The sequence below is a fragment of the Taeniopygia guttata genome, chromosome 1, assembly GCF_048771995.1.
Source record: "Taeniopygia guttata chromosome 1, bTaeGut7.mat, whole genome shotgun sequence".
Classification (NCBI taxonomy): Eukaryota; Metazoa; Chordata; class Aves; order Passeriformes; family Estrildidae; genus Taeniopygia; species Taeniopygia guttata.
Window position 1 is genome coordinate 73,072,086 of NC_133024.1, and position 19,699 is coordinate 73,091,784.

Here is a 19,699-nt window from a genome sequence, read left to right on the forward strand (position 1 = left end):
GTGGTGCAAGTGACACCACAGAGATGTTTCTAGATGACTAACATATATAATGTTTCATAATTCTACAGATTTTGGAGGACTTTCTTTTAAATAAATATAGAGATATCCACATTTAAAACCATGCTTTCTTCACACAACAAGAGAAGACAAAGGATATATATTCATACATATGCAATTATGAGGTTTTACTTGATCTTAAATAAAATTAGTTCAGGTAACTGGTTTATTTAAAATGTTAATAATTGTGTATCACTTGTAATGACATTTCACAAGGCACAAAAATGAGACTTCTTGTATTTACTGGCTTCCTTAATATTAGGTAAAAGAAAGTTGGGGTTTTTTTTAATCCTTAATTAAATGAAGCTTTGATTATTTATCTTTCCATCTGTTTATCTTCTGTTTCACAATTTTATTTTAAATATGATTGATAATTTCTGTAACATTTGAGAAGAGTGAAACACTCAAAGACTATTTCTTTGTGTTTCATCAGCTGGGTGGCTGGAAAGGAAAGCCTGGCCTTTATATTTGTAGTTTGAGGAAGGCTTAAGCTCATAAATTTTCTTCTCTCTTTACCCTGTACGCAGCCAAAAAGTAACAAATGGATCAAGATGCACCCCTTCTTATGTAACAGATAATTATGAGTGAATGAGTGAGTCTGAGTGATCCTGGGAAGCATGTGCAAGGTTGGAGAGAAAAAATGTAGGGAACTGTGGGAGTTAATTCAAGGGAAAATACAGATAGAGGACGTATGTCAGGGGATCTGAATTTGTTCTGTCATTGAAGCATAGTTCAGCAAGCTGTAGGAAATCAAGCTGCACCTTTTTCACTGCTCAGAAAACAATTTCATCGCTCTTGTTAGAAATAAATGCTAGAGAATCTGGTCATCCCGTTGCTTGTCTGATTTGCCAGTCTACAGATGACCTCTGCCAAAGTACCATTGTGTGCCTTGTTCCATATTGTATCTATATTGATTTCCACTCACAGCACCCTGCTCATGTCTAAGTTCTCTATAAAGCCTATGTCTGTTTTTTAACTTTCCAGACAAGGGTAACTGAAGGCAGGCATTCCTATGGAATAAAAAATAACTGAATTACACTGTGTCCTGGAAAATAAGAGGCATTTTGAATTTGCTTCTTCCTTTCTTGATTATAAGCTCTTATGCTAAGGACATTCACTCATTTACTCTTTGTTTATCTAAGTAATTAGAGGCATAATATTTTTCAGTGATAACAGCCAGCTCAAGTTATCATGAAAGCACTGTCATATGTTGCATTCAAAATTCTGTAAAATACATCAATATTTAAAACAATTAATTTTGAAAATATGTGCCCATTGGTCTCTTTCATTATCCATTTATTAGGTTTGTAAGTGGTATTGCTTAACCAACATGAGAACTGCTGTACAAGATTATGGGCTTAACTATATCCCCATTGGGACATGCATGTTAAAGAAAGAAGCAATTTAAAGAAAAGGGGAATATATCTAAAGAGATGGCAGAAAGTTAACATGCTGTAGTTAAAACATAAATGCCTGTTTCTGTATTAATATAGAGGCTTCACTACTTCACATGTTATAATACTACTAATTCCCATACTTCAGTGAATGAATGGCTTTTGTGGTTTTTAGTCTTCTCACTGTAATGAGTCCATTTCTTTTTCGTTATTTCACCCTAGAGACAGCACTGCTGCAGGAGTACAGCAGAAACTAGGAGGCTGCAGTAAATAGGTCACAGCAATTATTTCACAACTTTCCTTTCAATCTCCTATGACTTTAGGATATTAGGTGTAGACATGGTGATGAAAATATCTTTGTCCAGCTCAGCAACATACTGTGAGAGGCAGTTTGTGGAATAATATCCTGAAAAAGACAGCAGTGTGAGAAAGTGTAAAAATATAACATGAGGGACAGAAAATGTCTTTGATATTAAAGCAATATAAAAGCATAAGACCTGATTCTCTTTGCAGTTGCTACTCTAAATCAAGAAAAATGGTATCAAAGCAGTAGAGTTAACATTAGTTTACCCGAGAAGATATGCAAAGCTTTAACTTTCAGAAATATCTGCTCTTTTGTCTAGAAAAATAAAATATGAAAACATGTGATGAGGCAAAAGGTAATTCTGAAAGCAAAGGCAAAAAAATTAATTCTTCTTTAAGTTTTGACCTTTGCGTTTAATAAGTTGTTTGGTAGTGAAACTTGCAGGTCAGTGTACAATGTGAGCACTGAAATCAGTTATCTTTTACTGTTTTACTTATGGAAACAGAAACCTGTGAATTGTGACACATAAAAAGACATAATAGATGACTCCAGGCTAAAGCAGAATTATTTTTGCTTTTTTTCATAACTGTGATGGGAGGAAACACAGTTGACTAACTTGAACGGAATGTTAGTGGTTTTTTAGGCACAGAAATAAGCATTGAGCAATTCAATCAACAACTGAAACTGATCAATCAACCCAGTTACAATGTCATCAATATATGAAAACTATTAAGAATTCTGAAACCTCAGATATTACATTTATGACACCTAAACCAGAAACCCATTAGAAACAGTTGTATCTCTTTCACTGACCCTAGAACAGGTTTGGACTTGATATATGTCCAGTTTAATGTGCTTGGTTTTTGTGATTTTTGTTTGGGAAATTTGTTTGTTTATTTTATTTTATTTTTTTTTTTAGCAATATTTTGAAGGGATAAATATCTATCACAAAGCTGAAGGATTTTTTGGGTGGCTCTCTCTATTATTTGCAGCTGATAATTTCAGCTATTTACAAATATATTCATAAAAAGGAACGGGTTAAAATTCAAAACCCAAAAACAAAATCAAAGGGAAAGAATGAAAGTAAAGAGTTCACCATATTTTAAATGGTTAGGAAATAAAACCCATGGATTACCTTAAGGTTTTATATTTGTATTTTACATGCTTATTGTTAAAAAATTGATTAACTTATTCCAGGTCCCTGCAATCAATTTAAATATTATATATAGATATAGATATAGATATAGATATAGATATAGATATAGATGATATAGATATAGGTATAGATGATGATATAGATATAGATATAGATATAGATATAGATATAGATATAGATACAGATATAGATATATGATTGTTTTTTCAATACACTTTCTGAGAAAAGCCTTCTGGTCTGATTGGGAAAATCTGAGAATATACCTAAAATCTGCTTATCTCATTATAAACCACTTCATGTATCACTATAAAGAGTATACATTTTAAAATTATGGTCCTCTGCAACTTTTTTTTAATATTTTTTACCTGTTTTGAATGCTAGCTCAAGTAGTCATTAGACATATTCTTGCTGGGCAAATGTAGCTGCAACAAATAAACATGGAACGACTCTCCCATTAAAGCTGTTGTAATTTGCAAATTGAGTTTTAAGAATTAATCTTTACTTCTTGGGTTGATTTGTTCTTTTTTTGGAAAAAAAAACAATGAAAAAAATGTTGTTTATTCAAAGTTATGACAACCACATAAAAGACATGTTGCATGAGTCTTTGGGAAGAGTTGGGACTTTGGAGCTTGAAGTATAAGTCTGCTATCTTCTAATTGCTTACTGAAGCGCTGACTGAAAGCTTGAGATTGACTTGATTGATTTTAAAAAGACAAACAGGAAAATATAGATGAACAGGACAGGACCCATGCAGATTTAAACACAGCTCTACAGGCAGTGTGAACAATCTAGACTCAAAACTAACTGTGTGGTAAGATGAAAGAAGTCTAATGTCTTACCTCATAATGACAGTTCATATTTATACATGTTCTTTACACTGGATATCAGTGTGCAAAGCAAAGCTTTTAGACAATAATATCCTTCTGGAACATAAAACCAAAAATAGGTCATTTAGGTCATTATTCTTGTTTGTTTGTTTGTTTGTTTATCTGTTACCCATAAGCTGAAACTGCTTTAGATCTGCCTGTTTATTAAAGGAAGACTCATGCTGTAAGTAAAAAAGTAGACCAGCAATGGGTATTAAATGCCTATTGCTTTGGAGCACTATCTATTCACCTATGCATCTGTTATTCCTGTCTGATATTAAAAGCCCAAAACTTTAAAGACTTTAGAAACATAAAAACCCAAAATGGTAATCTCACTACTTTAGACATTTGATGCTGACTAATAGCCTATCAAGGATCTACAAGGATCTATAAACTGGGTTTTTAGGTGTTTTGCTCCCTGTGGCTAAATAACACCCCACCAAGATCAAAAGTGACTTTGAAATCCTACATTTAAAACAAGGCATAAATGTGTTAGATGATCTAAGGCACAATAACAAGCATAAAGAGAAAAAAAAAAAAAAAAAAAAAAAGGCAGTATATTTCTCTCCATCTGGTGCATCAGATCTAGTAATACACTGCTGGAATGTAGAGGAAACTTTGGAACACAGTGATATTACCTTAGTCTTTCAATAGTGCAAGCTGAACTTGATCAATAATACCAGGAAGAATATTACAGACAACCAATTATAGACAAGAAGGATAGAGTCCCATCTTAGAAGTGTAGATATTTTTATGCTGTATGATGCTATATCATGTCATGTTCTGAATGCATATCCTTTACTTTCATAATCAAAATGAGGATGACTATTAGATTTAGTATTTTTCTGTAGAATGAGGCAGTAGCTACGCAGGACAGGATTTATTATTCACTGTTCCATTTCAGCAGAATGTTGGCCAAAGATTATAAAAACCTCCTCATTAACCTCCTCTGTGAGATATCTTGGGTGTCTAAGAGTTATACTTCTGTATCTCAGAAGTCTAATTCAAAGTTATATCCTTTTTTTTTTTTCCAAAATAGATTATCTGTCAGGAAGAAGAAGACTTTTATTCAACATCCAGCTCAGAAACAAGGGGCTTAAACCAGCATCTAACACACTCAAAGAAAACAACTGTAAGCAGAGAAGGCATTTGGATAGCAAGTTTTCTTTTTTTCTTTAAAAGCTGGGACATTATTTAGCAGAGAGGGAAAAGCATGCTGGAAGGAGACCTTATCATTCTCTGCAACTATCTGAGAACAGGTTGAGAAGAGGTGGGGTTTGGCTTCTTTTGTCAGGCAACCAGAGGCAGGACAAAAAGACATAGCCTCAAGCTGCACTGGGGAAGGTCTAGGTAGAATATCAAAAGGAATTTCTTCACTTAGGTGGTTTTCAGACATTGGAAAAAACATCACAGAGGGATGGTGGAGTCACCATCCCTGGAGGTGTTCAAGAGGAGACTTAGTGCAGTGATGTAATCGACAAATTTGACAGTCCATCAGAGGTTGGACTAGATGATCTTGGAGATCTTTCCCAACCTTAGTGTGCCATGATTCTGTGATTCTAGTGTGGCAAGCTCTTAGGCTAGGAAGACCTATATCTCATAGGGAAATTATAAAAAAGAAGGATTACTCAATTTCTACTAATTACTGCATTTTGAGGAAAAAATATCTAAACATATTCTATTCCAAGAATTTATACATATATATATATATATACATATATATATATATATACACACACACACATACACACACATAGCTTAAAACACAGAAAAAATATTGTTCTAAGCATCTAAAATACCAGTTTTTTAACAGTATATTATCTAATTAGTGTCCATCAAAAACCTTAGACGATTTCAGACCTTTTTGTTATACCTAAGACACTTAAATAAGCTTTAGGACTGGTGTTCTAGTGCAAGTTCAGTAACATTCTCTAGAAGAAGACAAAAAAATAGCCATGGAGTAACTTGTTTGTGGGTTTTGCTGTTAGTGAGTGGTAGCTAAGAGATATTATTCTGCTTTTATTTATTGGATATTGTAGTATTGACAGTCACATTTCTCTTGCTTTGACCAGATAGAGCCAAACTGCAGGATTGTTTAGACTTTACATTTTTAAACCTTTATGTCTTGAAAGATTAATATTATTTTCACAATCAAGTTCAGTTTTGCTTCTGGCATGATGTAATTTGATAAGTCAGCACTTAGTGTGTGACTTGAATTAATGATTAACACTCTACAAAATGTGTTCAATGTGTTAACTTTTCAGTTGTAATTGGAATTAATGATTATTAAGTCCTATTTGCTATAAATCAAAATTAGTATACAGAAAAACAGCCATCTGGCTATTTTATTTTTTTTTTGTGGGGTTAACTATAGTTTTATGGAAAACTCTTCCACAGTAGAAACACAACTGCTTAATGTGATAAGAAAGATTGTAAAATTGCATAGCAGTGACTTATAACAATTTTCAAAATTACTTGACCGTACCAAAGTCAAACCCATAATGTAATATACAGGATGCAATAAGAAATAATATTATTTGCCCTAAAGCATTTTTATACCTCTAATTTAAAGTAATGTGTGTTATAGTCTTAATAAAATAGTAAAAGAAGTCTCTTAAATACAATAAAATGTTACCCTGTGTGTGCAAAAAGAAAACATTGATTAGCATAAGGCTTGCAGAATTTAAAAAAAAAAAAAAGCAAAGACAAAACCCCACAACAACAAATAAACTAAGATATTTTAAGTACAGAAACTATTAATAGCAATAAACTGAGATACTTGTAAGATTTTAATTTCCAGTTGTTCAAAAGTATTGATTGTATAAATTCTAGATGTTTTTCTGCTTCTTTCATATTGGTCGCAATAGGCAAACAGTGAAAATTTAGCCTCATCTTCATGGTATGTCAAGCAAGGACACTATCTTATAGACATGTCACAATGATGAATTAATTAAAACTTGAGAAGTTCTCATATTATGCTAATGAACTCTGCTGCCAAAGCTAAAAATAAATAATTTCAAAAATAGCCATTTAAAAACATTTAGAGTGGCAATTATTTAATTATGGGGCACCTTTAAAGAACTGAACGATAACTCAAGTGACTATAACTATTTATCCAGTTATGCAACTTCAAAAGAGCAGCTAAAAACAGCATTCAAAGTGTAGAGCTTCAGGTGACATTGATCAAGGCAGTCCCATGGAGTTAAGTTTAGTGACAACTGTTTGTGATAATTATGCATGAATTTTTAATTATTTAGTTGCTGTAACTGTGTTTGACTTTTGAGATGTCACTCAGCTTTCTCTTAAATTTAACATTAAAAATACCATGAAGGTGTTACGGACTAAGCTCTTAAAATGTTGTTACACATAAAAGCCCTGACTGTAGCTTCAGAAGGGTCCCAGTAGGGCTGAAATAAAATAAGTATAATGCCCACATATTATGATAATCCAGTCTTAATGGATTATTGATGGTGTTTTGCACTGTTGATTGTGTCTTTAATTTATGTCAGACTGAAAGAAAAAATTTGGTTATATCTAACTGCTTCGATCCGGCTTTTGTGACTGAAGACACCTGGTAACTGTCTACCTCAATTCAGTAGGTTCATCCCTTTTTTATCTGAATTTTTTCTCCAGAGTTTTTGTAGCAGTAGGTCTAACTTCCCCTATCAGAGTAGTCAGATTATTTACTCTTGAAACAAGACCCACTAGAATTAGAAAATAGGTTGACAAGATCTTAATGTCCTGAGGGACACAGCTGACAAGTAATACTCTAAAACCACTCTGCATTTACAGACTTCACTGAGATGCCAAAAGCAAACCAAGAAAAAGGCAATAATTTAACTCTCTTTGATTTAACAAAGAGAAAGTAGAGATGCTCGCTTTTCATATAATATCCTGCCAAACCACTTGGGTAGATTTAGGCACACCTCAGCCCAGCATGATTCAGACTTGTTTCCCGTGCTTAAGCACTTGACCCAGCCTTCTGACCTGGCCAGAAGCTAAAAGTGCTGCAGGTGTTCTGTTCTAGTGAAATTGAGCTGCTGTGTAGCAGTAAATAGGAGACATGGCCAAAAGGCAAAGAAACCCTCATATGTGGTGCCTACATTTCCATACTTACTGTGCTGTTTCTTGAACAAGGTTTGACTATGTGCACTAAATACAATTTAATTTGATTTGATGGCTTTGCATTGCAGCAGTATTTTCCTCTATTACTGAGCTATAAATAGCAGAGATGTCAAAAGGAAGAAGGCAGACAATAATACTCACACGTTAAAGCTCAGACAACTGAGCCTTTTATGCAACTCCAAACAAACCAATACATAGACAATGGAATTACAGCAATTGTTCTTAATGTAAATAGGACCAAAACAAAGGCTATTGTATTGAAATGCTTGAAGTTGCTAGAAGAATATTATAAATATCTAAATTACTTGAACAGATAGTGAATTTAAGGATTCCATTCTAGAGACGAAAGAGGACTTATGTTTCACACCTTTCAATTGCTGAGCTCTTACTACAGAAGATTCCTGGCCTTTCAGTATCAAAAGCAAACTGAGTTAAACTGTCTGTGATAGAAACTAATAGTCCCTGAGACTCATTAGGGAACATCTGTTAAATAAATGTACTGAACTGAGCTTTTACTGCAGTTTTTAGAATGCGTGTCAGAGAAGAACAGAGAAAGGGTATTTTGAGTGATAGGAAATTTTGACTGTTTTGGGGTTGATGGCATTTTCTTGTGGTCAGCAAGCAAACAGTGTAGAACTGATGTGTGTTGTATATAATCTATGACCTCTCAACAAGGGGTATTTTATTTTTAATAATTTCTAAAAAAATGTTTAAACATGAAACAGTTATTTAAGATTTGCCACTTAGATAGTGGACTCTTCTTTCAACTACACTACCCATGTAGTTCATACAGCATCATTAAAATGAGATCCCAGGAACATCAATAGTATTAAATGTTTCCAGTACTATAGGAATGGGCTCAAGCTTCTTTTCTGTGTTTTGGGGATTTGTATTTTGCTTTGTATTTGTTTCCCTGTTGTCAGCTCTTTTCAGCAGTCCAAAACTTTCAAAGAATCTCCAATATTTAGATTTATTTTTAATATCTACCATCATAAATATTAATATATCTGTTCCTAGCTAGAGGTGGTTGTAAATGTGAAAATATAATATCAAATTCTCATTAGCAAGTAAAAAGACACATTTATTAGCCTTGTGACCATTCTTTATCAGAGAATTTAGCCCACCATTTTAATTGTTAAAAACAATGGATTATGGGCCAGATTTCAATACTGACCCTAGTATTTGTATTACCTTGATTTGTTAAAAATGTCACTATTTCTTCATTTTCTTTTTCTGAGTAAACCCACCAACTTCTGCTAACAAAACGTTATATTATTTTCTCTCATTCTAATCAGTGGTGTTGTATACTGCTGAAAGATATATCTCCTGCTTTCTTAATGTCTCACATGTCAGCAGGGCCATAATATACAATGTGGTCTGCTACCACATCTCGTGCAAACCTCATGCATATCTGTAAAACATGCCCTTTAATCTCTTCTTCTCACATTGTGCTGTCACAGAGACTACAGATTTTCAGTTGACTGTAAAACTTCAAGTTGAAAGACACTTTTGATACAATGACCAGTTTTAGGCAAAATACGTAGAACTGCATCACAGCTGAATCCCAAGGTTTGTACTTACCACTAGTAGAATTTCAACAAAACTCCAACAGGTGTAATATTTAATTTTAAAAATCTAAAATTAAATCTACAGTCTAAACTAAACTAATTAAAATCTAAAACAGGTCTCTGAAAAAAAATCTTGATGTGGACAATAATGTTAAGTTCAGTATGCAGTTCAGTTTCTATTCCTTGCAAACTAATTTCAGGATAGGGGTTAGTGGCTTCCCTATAATAGCAGGTAAAACATGTTAATTTTAACTGAATTTTCCCAGAGTTTTCTGTGTCTATAAATGTCGCTTTTTCTGTGAAGCTACACTCTTGAGCACTAACTTTTGATAAAGTCTGCAATAAGAAATGGACCAGTTTCATACAAGTTTGAGAATGCTCGCTTTACAAATGAAGGAAGAACGAAAGAAAGGAAGGAAGGGGAGGAAGGGGAGGAAGGGAGGAAGAGAGGAAGGAAGGAAGGGAAGAAGGAAGGAAAAGAGAGAGAAAGAAAGATAAAATGAAGGAAAGTAAAAAAAGGTTTTAAAAAGTAATTAGCAAAGATCTTTATTTGACCTACCTGCTAGAAAAATGCTGAGACTGACCCTGTCAGCATTCATAACTATCTGGGATTCTCCAAACGTGTAACTTTTCTGTTGCAAGCTGACTCAGCTTTAAATGGAAACTGAAATGAGTTTTGAGGATCACAATAATGGTATTGAAGTCTGAGGATAACTTAACCTAATGACCAATATTTCATTCTTTAGAGCAAAGAAATAAAGAGGGATATGGTATCTTCTCTACCATAACCATGCCTATATTCTTTAATCTGTATATAAAGAAAGTAATATGTAGTTATTTTTGTATGCTGTTTTATGATAATAATAAAAATGTAATTAAAAAGAGAGTAAAAGTACTATGCCATTGTACCCATTAAATGCATGCTAATATCATAATCAGTTTCTTTCTATGTCATAAGGAAAAATATGGTTTTGCTTAGAATATAATAAACCTTATTTATTCTTCTTACTCCAAAAAGAGCAAAATCTTTAAATAAACTGCAGATCTCAAAATGACCCTCACTTCGAATGCTAATTACAACTAACGCTTTTGTTTCTTGTATATAATCTATGACTAATGCACTTGCCATAAACACATATTTTTATTCTGAATATCAGATTAAATAAACTCTTTGATCCTGGAAATTGAAGAAAAACTCTGTTTTGGTCTTACTGATTATTATGACAATTCAAAGAATTTTTGCATTTTTGCTAGAAAAGAATTCTATGAAAATGGTTTAACTCTTCTTTTTTGAATGTACAAAAAAAAATCAGAATTTTTCATGAAAACTAGTTCAATACACAAATACAAATTCAATTATTTGCATTTCTTCACCCTTACTGGGACAACAATCCAAATACTTCTGCTTTCTAGAAATAATATATCCTCCCTTATACTCAGATACTTGTAGTATAGAAATGAAATAAGATGAAAAGAATTGGAAAGAAAAGACATATTGAACACAATAGGCAGCAACCTGAAGGGAGATGGAAAACTATAGGACAGGTTAGACTTATTGAGGGAAAAACTCTTACAAACTGAAGACTCATTTCCCCAGTTATATTCCCCAAAATCCTTTCAGTATCTCATTTTTTTCTCCTTCTCCTACCCCTAGAGTCTAAATAGTATTTTGATGATAAGTTTGTTTGATGTTCCAAACACAATAACAAAATATAATAGTGCAACTCTATTTTGTCTATGTTCCTTAGAAGTTTTGAGTTCATTCTGCTTTCTACATTCACATACAATCTACTTTCATAGTCAACTGTGTTTCATATGTGTCTCATGAAATCTCTCTTGTGCTCATCAAATTTCAGTGAAGATGTGAATTGACTTCTGATAACAAAATAACTAAGATGGATAGGAAGCTATCAGTATTTTCACTCAGTATTTTTACTTGGTATATTCACTCCTTTTTACTTTTTCTTCAGAAATGTTAAAGATTCCATAGCTCAAACACATGGGAATTTTTTAAAATTTCCTGCTTTTATACTAATCGAAATCCATTATGTTTAAATTATCAATTTTGTGCCAAAACCACAGAATTCTACCGTGAATTCTGTCTCTCGCTGTACTGTGTGTGCATTTTATGGGCAAAAATAGAGTTCCATAGCTACTTTTACCTCCATTTAGAACATTCTTTAGTGTCTTGGTCTGTGTGGTCTTGTATTTTCCCTAAAGACCTTGCACACTACAACTAGACATGAAAATACAGGAGGACCTCATCTCCTTTAGAACTGAATCATCAATAAAAAAAAAAAAAAAATCTTTCCTGGCTTGAAAGAATGAAATGATCCTTTCAGAATCTTCTATTTTCATTTTTATCACACAATGTCTGATTTCTGTACAAATACATGGAAAATTGGAATAAAATGTTAATAATATCTTTAAGAAAAGGCCCTAAAACAACCTTTCATGTCTAATTAATTATATTCTCTATTAAAATCTGTAATGGATTTGTGCAATCTGAACAAAGAAATTGCAAAATTCAGGAATAAGCATATCTACCAAAATTAATTTGAGCAAAGGTAATTCTTACTCCTTTGAACACTTGACAGCATTGTGTGATTCCTTCTTAATTAGCAGCTCAGCCTTGATAGTGAAGATACATAAGAAATTATATTGAAAGTCAAAAGCTGCCATTTGTTCCGATTATATGTTAGTCATTGCAGTTTTCATTGTAAGTCTGTTTAGCCTAGTGTTTTTTTTGGAACTGTTTTGCTGAAATAAACACTGCTGAAAAAAAATAAATAATTGAAGCATGAAATAGCTGAAAGAACATTGATGACTAATGTTTCAAAGTCTCTAAAATTAAGAGAAGCAAAGCAACATGCAGCACTGGCAATGGGCTTCTAAAGTGGAAGAAAATTCATATCCCAGTATACATTAATGCTAGCCCTTTCTTTCCAGCCCTGTTGGAAAATCATCCTTCTTGCAGGAATATTTGCAAATGAATTCACCCTGTCTTTGAAAGATACGCTTTACCAGCCCATGAATGATGAGCAAATTATTTGGTAGCTGGAAAAAAAAGTCTCAAACATAGCTGAAGACTCCACAAATGTGTTGTTAAAATGAAAAAGAAGCAGTTTGTAAAAAATGAACCATGCAATGACAGAAGTCTTCTAAAAATCTAGTGTTTTAAATTCCTTCAACAGTTATGTCTTTTGTCTGAAATAAATCAGAGAAACAGGGGTGTTGAAGCCAATTCAGGATTTTAATTGAGATTTTTCAGACAATATCTGAATATATGCCACAAATATAGATTTAAGATTATGCTTTCTTACTTCTTCAGTTTAGAAGAAAGTCCACAAACTGTCTTTCTGATCATTTTCATAGAATTTTTAAGCTCTTTCTAGCATGAATACCTCTCATAATTTTTGTCTCATAGGAATTTGTTCGCATATCCTAAAATTTTTTTGTGTGTTCAAGTAAAGTATCTGCATCTTATGTTGTTTTCCAGATTTATAGATATGAGACATTGCTAACTAATAGCACTAGATGTAATGGAAAACAGGTAAATTACCTCTTAAAGATGGTCAAACCTAAACTTAAAAGTGCTTGTGACTTTAAAGTTCCATATTACGGCCTCATATTTCAAGTTGAAACAAATTTGTAACCATCTGAACATTCAGGAATCTATTTAATTTAGTAACTTAACTCTATTTAATTGTTAATCCACTATATTAGCTTAAAAAAATTGTACAAGATTTCCTCTGGTAGAAGAGATATGTTTAATGCAGTTAGGGTATATTTTCAGCTTGATTAACACATCTCATAAGCCTTAAAACAAATTAGTCTGGAGTACCTAAAGTTCTGCCTCTGGATATTCACCATAAGCTTTCAATTGCTTTACATCTGGGGCAAGGCTGTTAAAAAGCTTTTATGTTTGAAGTGTAAATTAAGCAGAATTTCAGAGTCAATGTCCAAAGTAGTGTTAATGTTCTGCCTCCTGCAAATTTTGAAGTACTTGACAAACCTAAGTTTTTCATAGAAACATTAAGTTATACACCCGGAGCTTGATTTTGTAAAAGGCTACATATACTGGAATGGTGAGTGACCTTTGAAAGTGGTCTGCTACCTTATTTTTGAAGTTATTTGGGCATAAATAAAACCTGCTGTGATCTAAATTTAAGCTTCTTGCTCCTGAGTTTATTAATACATTTAATCATAGGATCATAAAAACAGGGCAGGATAGGATTACAGAAGGTCAGCCATTTTCTGTCAGGATCAACTCTAACAAAACCATTCTTGACAGGTATTTACTGAAGATGTATTTAAAAACCTTGAGTTATGTAAATTCATCAGCTACGTAGGTAACGTATAATTTGGAAATAGTTCCAATTTGTGCCAATGTAATGGAAAAGGTGTCAGTGTACTTGAGCTTATGGACCTCAGTAGATCTTCTCTGAGTTTCTGAGGTCTCTTCTGGAATGCAGTTCATTTAAGGGGAGAGAAAACAAGCCTCTCCCTACGAAGCCTGCATGATTATGGTTCACCAATAATTTCCCAACAGAAACCTCTCTAGTGTACACTAATCATGCCAAGTCATCTTCTTCCAGGCCATGATTGTTTGCTGGCGCTTTGGTATCTTGACTTAGAAACAGAAATGTATATGTGAGACAAGCAAAATAATATAATTAAGTCTGCCACATTAAGAAGAACGTAGCCTTAAAAGAACAATCCTTCTAGTATTGCAAATTGTTTCAGCTAAAAGAAGGCCTCAGAGGGCTAAGAGAGCAGAATATCTCTTGCAAACTGTTTTGAGCTACTCCAAACTGAGTCTAGGGAGAAGGCATGAAGTAAAAACTCTGTGATTGTTCCTATCTATCTAACAGGACTGGAAGAACAGCTTCCCACTGGGGGATTTCTTTGCCTCTTTAATCATTACATAAAATTAAACTCTCCCTTCCCACTTGGTGGAATCTTCCATAGTCATGCCGTAAGCAGGAGCAAACAAAGGGTGATGCGCACCATGCATTGATGTATCAATCTCTGAACAAATAGGTACAAACAACTTAGTGGTACTGAGATTATACACTAAGCAGTGTGTCATGGAAAATACCAAATGCTAGATGTAAATATTTGCATCTCTGTGGGTCTTCTAGAAGGGAAACAGGGACTTCTTCCTGAAGCACGTTATTAGAATAGTAATGAGTAACCACTATAATTTAATACTCATTATTCTATCAAGTTGGGGTGTTGTTTTTTTTTTTTTTTTTGTATCATTTAAACCCAGTATTATGATACCTAGTTTATTATCATCTTCTATGGTTAAAAAATTAGAATGTATATTAAAACTGTTAATTTTTTTTTCACTTTGGTCACATTTTCCCTAAACTCTATTACTCCAGCTCTATCCAACAGTAAGTCCTGATAAGAGTTGTGTTATAAACATGTCAGCTTAAAGAGAGCCATCACTGCAGTATAGACTGAAGAAAATTAGGTCCCCTGAGTCTTTGTCTCTTGATTATCCATATGGCTTAATTTTTAATTTACTCACAAGCTCTCTTACAGAAATTTCTAGTTCTCTCTAAGACAAGCTTGGATGTAATTCTGCTGTATACTTCACAGCAGAGGCTACTTCCAAAAGCAAAATTCAAAGACTACATGATACTGACTTTTGCCTGCAGTAGATAATGCCACATTTAGTAAATTGTTCACCCTGTAACACCCCTGTTAACACTCTCATGTCATACCATGGGACACACTATATAGACTTTGAATTTAATGCTGTAAAGACATAATATCATTTAACTAAATTAAGTTACTCACATTGTTTGAGAAACTTTTTACTGAGTCAAAGTCCCATTATGCACATGTAATAATAACAGTAATTAGGCCCTAGGGCTACAAAGACACAACATGGAGGCAAAAGTGGACCTAGCCAAGTTCTAGGCAGTGCAAATACCATCACTCTGCTGTTGAGAGATGGTCTCTCCAGAAAAATACAGGCATGAGCCATCCTGCAGCATTATACTTCGAAGCAAGAAGCTGCTCCCTGAAGATCTCTTCCATAGCATAGACTAATCTAGTAGATCTAGGATGTCTGCACTTACATTGCATGTATTTCAATTATTCTGTAGAATTCATAGATGACAATAATAGTTTGCACATAATAATGATAATAATTTACACAACATAAATATATATACCAATAGTAATGGGGCTTTTGGACTGTAGGGTTATTTTTTTTTTCCTAATAGATAGGGTCTAATTTCATCATAAAACAATCAACAAAAGACTATCAGAACTTTTGTTTCTAACCTTGATGTAAGCATCTTCAAAACTTGTGGAGTATTCATTAGGTTTTCCATAGGCCAGTCTTGCCTTCTACTTCATGATAAAGTGAAGCCGAAACTGTTACCCAGAAAAATAACCCCTCAACTGGACACTACACTGACTTCACAGTGAGAAAAGTGAAATAATCATGAATTTGACTAAATTTCAGGCCAAAATGCCTTGATTTTTACAGTTTGTCAGTAAACTTTTGTGTGGTTTTACCTTTTGAGAATATCTGGTCAGTATTTCTCTCCCATGTGTCTACCCAGAGCAAAAGAACTTCAGTTTAGCCCCATACATGAAGTGTCCAGGGCATTATAGAAGGTCTTAATATCTCTTTGGAAACATCCCTAAGATGCCATTGATGGTAGTTCCTCCTAGATAAAAAGATGCACCAAAATTTTTTTGTTACAGTAGTTGCAACATCTGTTTATACTGTTTTTTATGTTTAGCATTATAAAACTGAAGACAGTCTATTTCAACCAGGTATTGCTCTACCTTTTTCATAAGTATTACCCTTATTAGTACATCAGCATTCAAAATATTACAATGGGAAAAGTTATTTTATTTTTATCCATATACTAACTTGCATGTTCTTATTCTGTTTTTATCACAGTTTCCAGTACTGTGATCTCTTTAGGTTTATATGGAAAATGTTTGAATAAATTAAAGATCACTGTCTATTGTATTCCAGGAAGAAAGATCAATGGGCTTTCTGAAGGCAAGCTAAGATATCAGAAAGGATGTATTCAGGATAATGAGAAATGTCTGCCACATCTCATATTTACTGAAATTTGAGAGTCAAGCCTGATGCTGAAAGTCATATGCACACCAATAATCTTTATTTTAGGTGTTATCCATCAGCTTCAATATCACTGGATGCTGAAGCTTTAGTGTTATTCATCTCTATAAAGATTAAGAAATCAGCTTTATGAACCTAAAGGTAAGTCACAGAAAATATCACTACTTCCTGGCCAGAGGTGCTCAGCCAGCTGCATGTGAAGATTTTTTGAGATGTGATTCAGAACTGTGAGGCAGCTCCAAAAACACTGAGATGTCTGTGATCTAGGTGTCTTGCTGAGCCAGATGCTTAAATCTCCATGGGAGACAATTGAGAACTAGTCAGTGGGTGGATGTAGTCATTCAAAGTTAGAGAACTGCCCAGTAGATCAAATCCATATATTTATTTCAGAATTAAATTAATAGCTCTCTAGCCTTCATTTGATTGTAGTTACAAACCAAATAAAATATGAAGAACAGTAATGGCTTTAAGAGAAGATGAGACATACCTAGTAAATTTTCCTCAATGATCATGGAATAAATTAAGATGTCTTGTTTCCACATGAATTTGACATTCTTCTTTTGCTGCCAATATTCATATCAAATATATTCAGCATAACTGAAAAGTTTTTGTAAACAAATATCTCTTTGCTGCACTTACTATTTAGGAAAGAAACCAGACAGAAGTAAAATATGTTCAACCTTCAATCTATGCTGCACAGTCAATATTAATCTTATTTAGCTTTGAAAATGTAATAAAGCAAAATGTCTATCGGTGTCTCTTCCAAGGGTAGTTAGGCTTCCATCATCATTTATCTTTTCTTATTTATCTAGACTGTGGTTGATTGCATAGCATTTTAACCTTTAGTGTGTTTTTGCATAACTCTCACATAATGCCAGCAAGGTCAATGCAAATTCTTATTCTTTAGTACTCCATGTCACAGACCAGGCAATGTCTCAGGAATTTCCTGCTCTCACTGCACGAGGTTCTTCATTGCTATTAGTGCACATGTGTTTCAGGAAGCCCCCAGACACCACGTGAGTGAAGAACTGGAAAATATCAAAAATACTGCTAAAATGAAGTTCCGCTTGTTTATATAAGAGAGGAACTTTCAATTAGAATAAAACTTTAAAGGCTGAGTGTTATGAAAGGTGAAGGACTTCCTGGTCACTGGGTATTTCTGACCTTACTCCTTTTTTTAATGGGTACAATACAAGACAGGAAGACTAAAGGTTGTGGAATCCTAATGCTGCACTAAAGAGGGAAAAATAAATTTAAAAATCTAAGTAAGTTTTGGCAAAGGGGGATGCTCTTAAATATATACAAGATGTATTTTTTTAAGATGCTTTCCTGAAAAAAATACCTTATTTAGAGGTTAGTGTAATTTCTATAGTGACAAATACTTGCATGGCTTGCTTTAAATTTTCTTTTCTTTCTTTTCCCCCACAGACATCAATAATTCATACCTAGATAAGTTCAAGGAAATGTTTTGTGTGCTATTATTTTTGTTGGTTTGGGTGCTTTTTGTTTGTTATTTTTGTTCATTGAGTGATTTTGTTATTTCCCCTCTACCCCCCACAAACATTTTGATAATCATAGAGGAATGTAACTGTGCATGACACAGCACTGAAGGAACTCCTGTACAAAGGGAGTATATAATTTCTCGTCCTTAGCAAGGAGATACAGCTGTGGTACTGGCACAGGTAATTAGCTGCTTCTTACAGCTGGTATAAGGTGCATTCACTGATGCCTGGCTGCTCTGTGCTACGTGAACAGACAGCTCCTATTTGAACAAGAGAGAAATATTAATGTACAATAGATACAGCCTAGAATTCTATCCACGTTTAACAGTGCAAATAACTTTGTGTTTAAATGGTTATCATAAGATCTGAGAAGCTGGAAGTCTTTTTCAGACTGGTTCATGTTGAATTTGTCATGTAAGCAGGTACAATTGATGTCTTTTAAATTATTGAATAAAAATGGTTCAACATTTTTTTAATCTGTAGAATGTAAATAAAAACATTACTGGCAGGTAAATAAAGTGTTTGCATTATCCTTTTTATGTGTTGTAGCAGCTGTGGAAGACCTGTGTTGTAAATGTTAGAAATCTGAAATTTGGCAGGGACATTCTTTGACCTGTGTAAACCTGTTTTCATTTGGTCAAGAGATTTTGAAGCAAGCCTCTGTATATGACAGCTGTATTTTCATGAGCAACTGAAAAATGACAAATGTAATGACCCGTCAACATTTTATCTCCCCTATGCCACTGTATGAATACTCTTAGTGGAAGTTTTCAGTTTGTGATTGTCCTGCCCCTATCAAACTGGAACAGGAAAAGAAAACCATGTTAAGATAGAGGAATGTATAAGTTGTTTTCCAGATGGGAGAGAGACATGATGAAATGTTTCAAATGAGCACAGTTATCCCAGAGTTTGCAGGGCATTTATTATGTCATGACTGCCTTGATACAGCAATCATTTGATATGGCAATCAGAAGGTAATTTCTCATGCTGTGAAAGTGGTATGGAAAATATAAGAGCTTTCTCTGGTGAAAAAAGCAGACTTGTGTCAGGCAGGACTGGAAATCCATCTGCACATTGTCCTGAGCAAATCAGGAGCATACAGGGATATATACAGAAGTATTTATACAGTCATAGTAGTGTCTATTGCAAAAGTATAATTCATAAATATATTGTACCATTTCAGAAAGGCAATAGCACATCACTGCTTTCTTCAGCTAAACCAGTACCTTCCATGAAAAAAACTTCAATATAGTTTGATTTATCTGTTTTGTGTGTTCTTTTTTCCTAATTTAATAATATTCTATGAAATTAGCAAACAAGTAATATCAATCTATAAACTAAAGTACAGCATGCAAAGAAGTAATTAAAATGTGGATGTTGTTCTGCAATTATATTAAGTCTTTTAATGTGCAGACAAAGTGGTCTGGGTGCATGTGCAAATAAACATATTTGCTGTTCTATTCCATACAATGGAATGCATTTTATTTCATAAAATATTGCCTGCAGTTTCTTCAAATAACAGTACAGTAGAAACACAGTAAAACGTAACAGAGAATTAGAAGTGCTGCTAATAAAATACAGTTGAATATAAACATTTTTCTATTAAA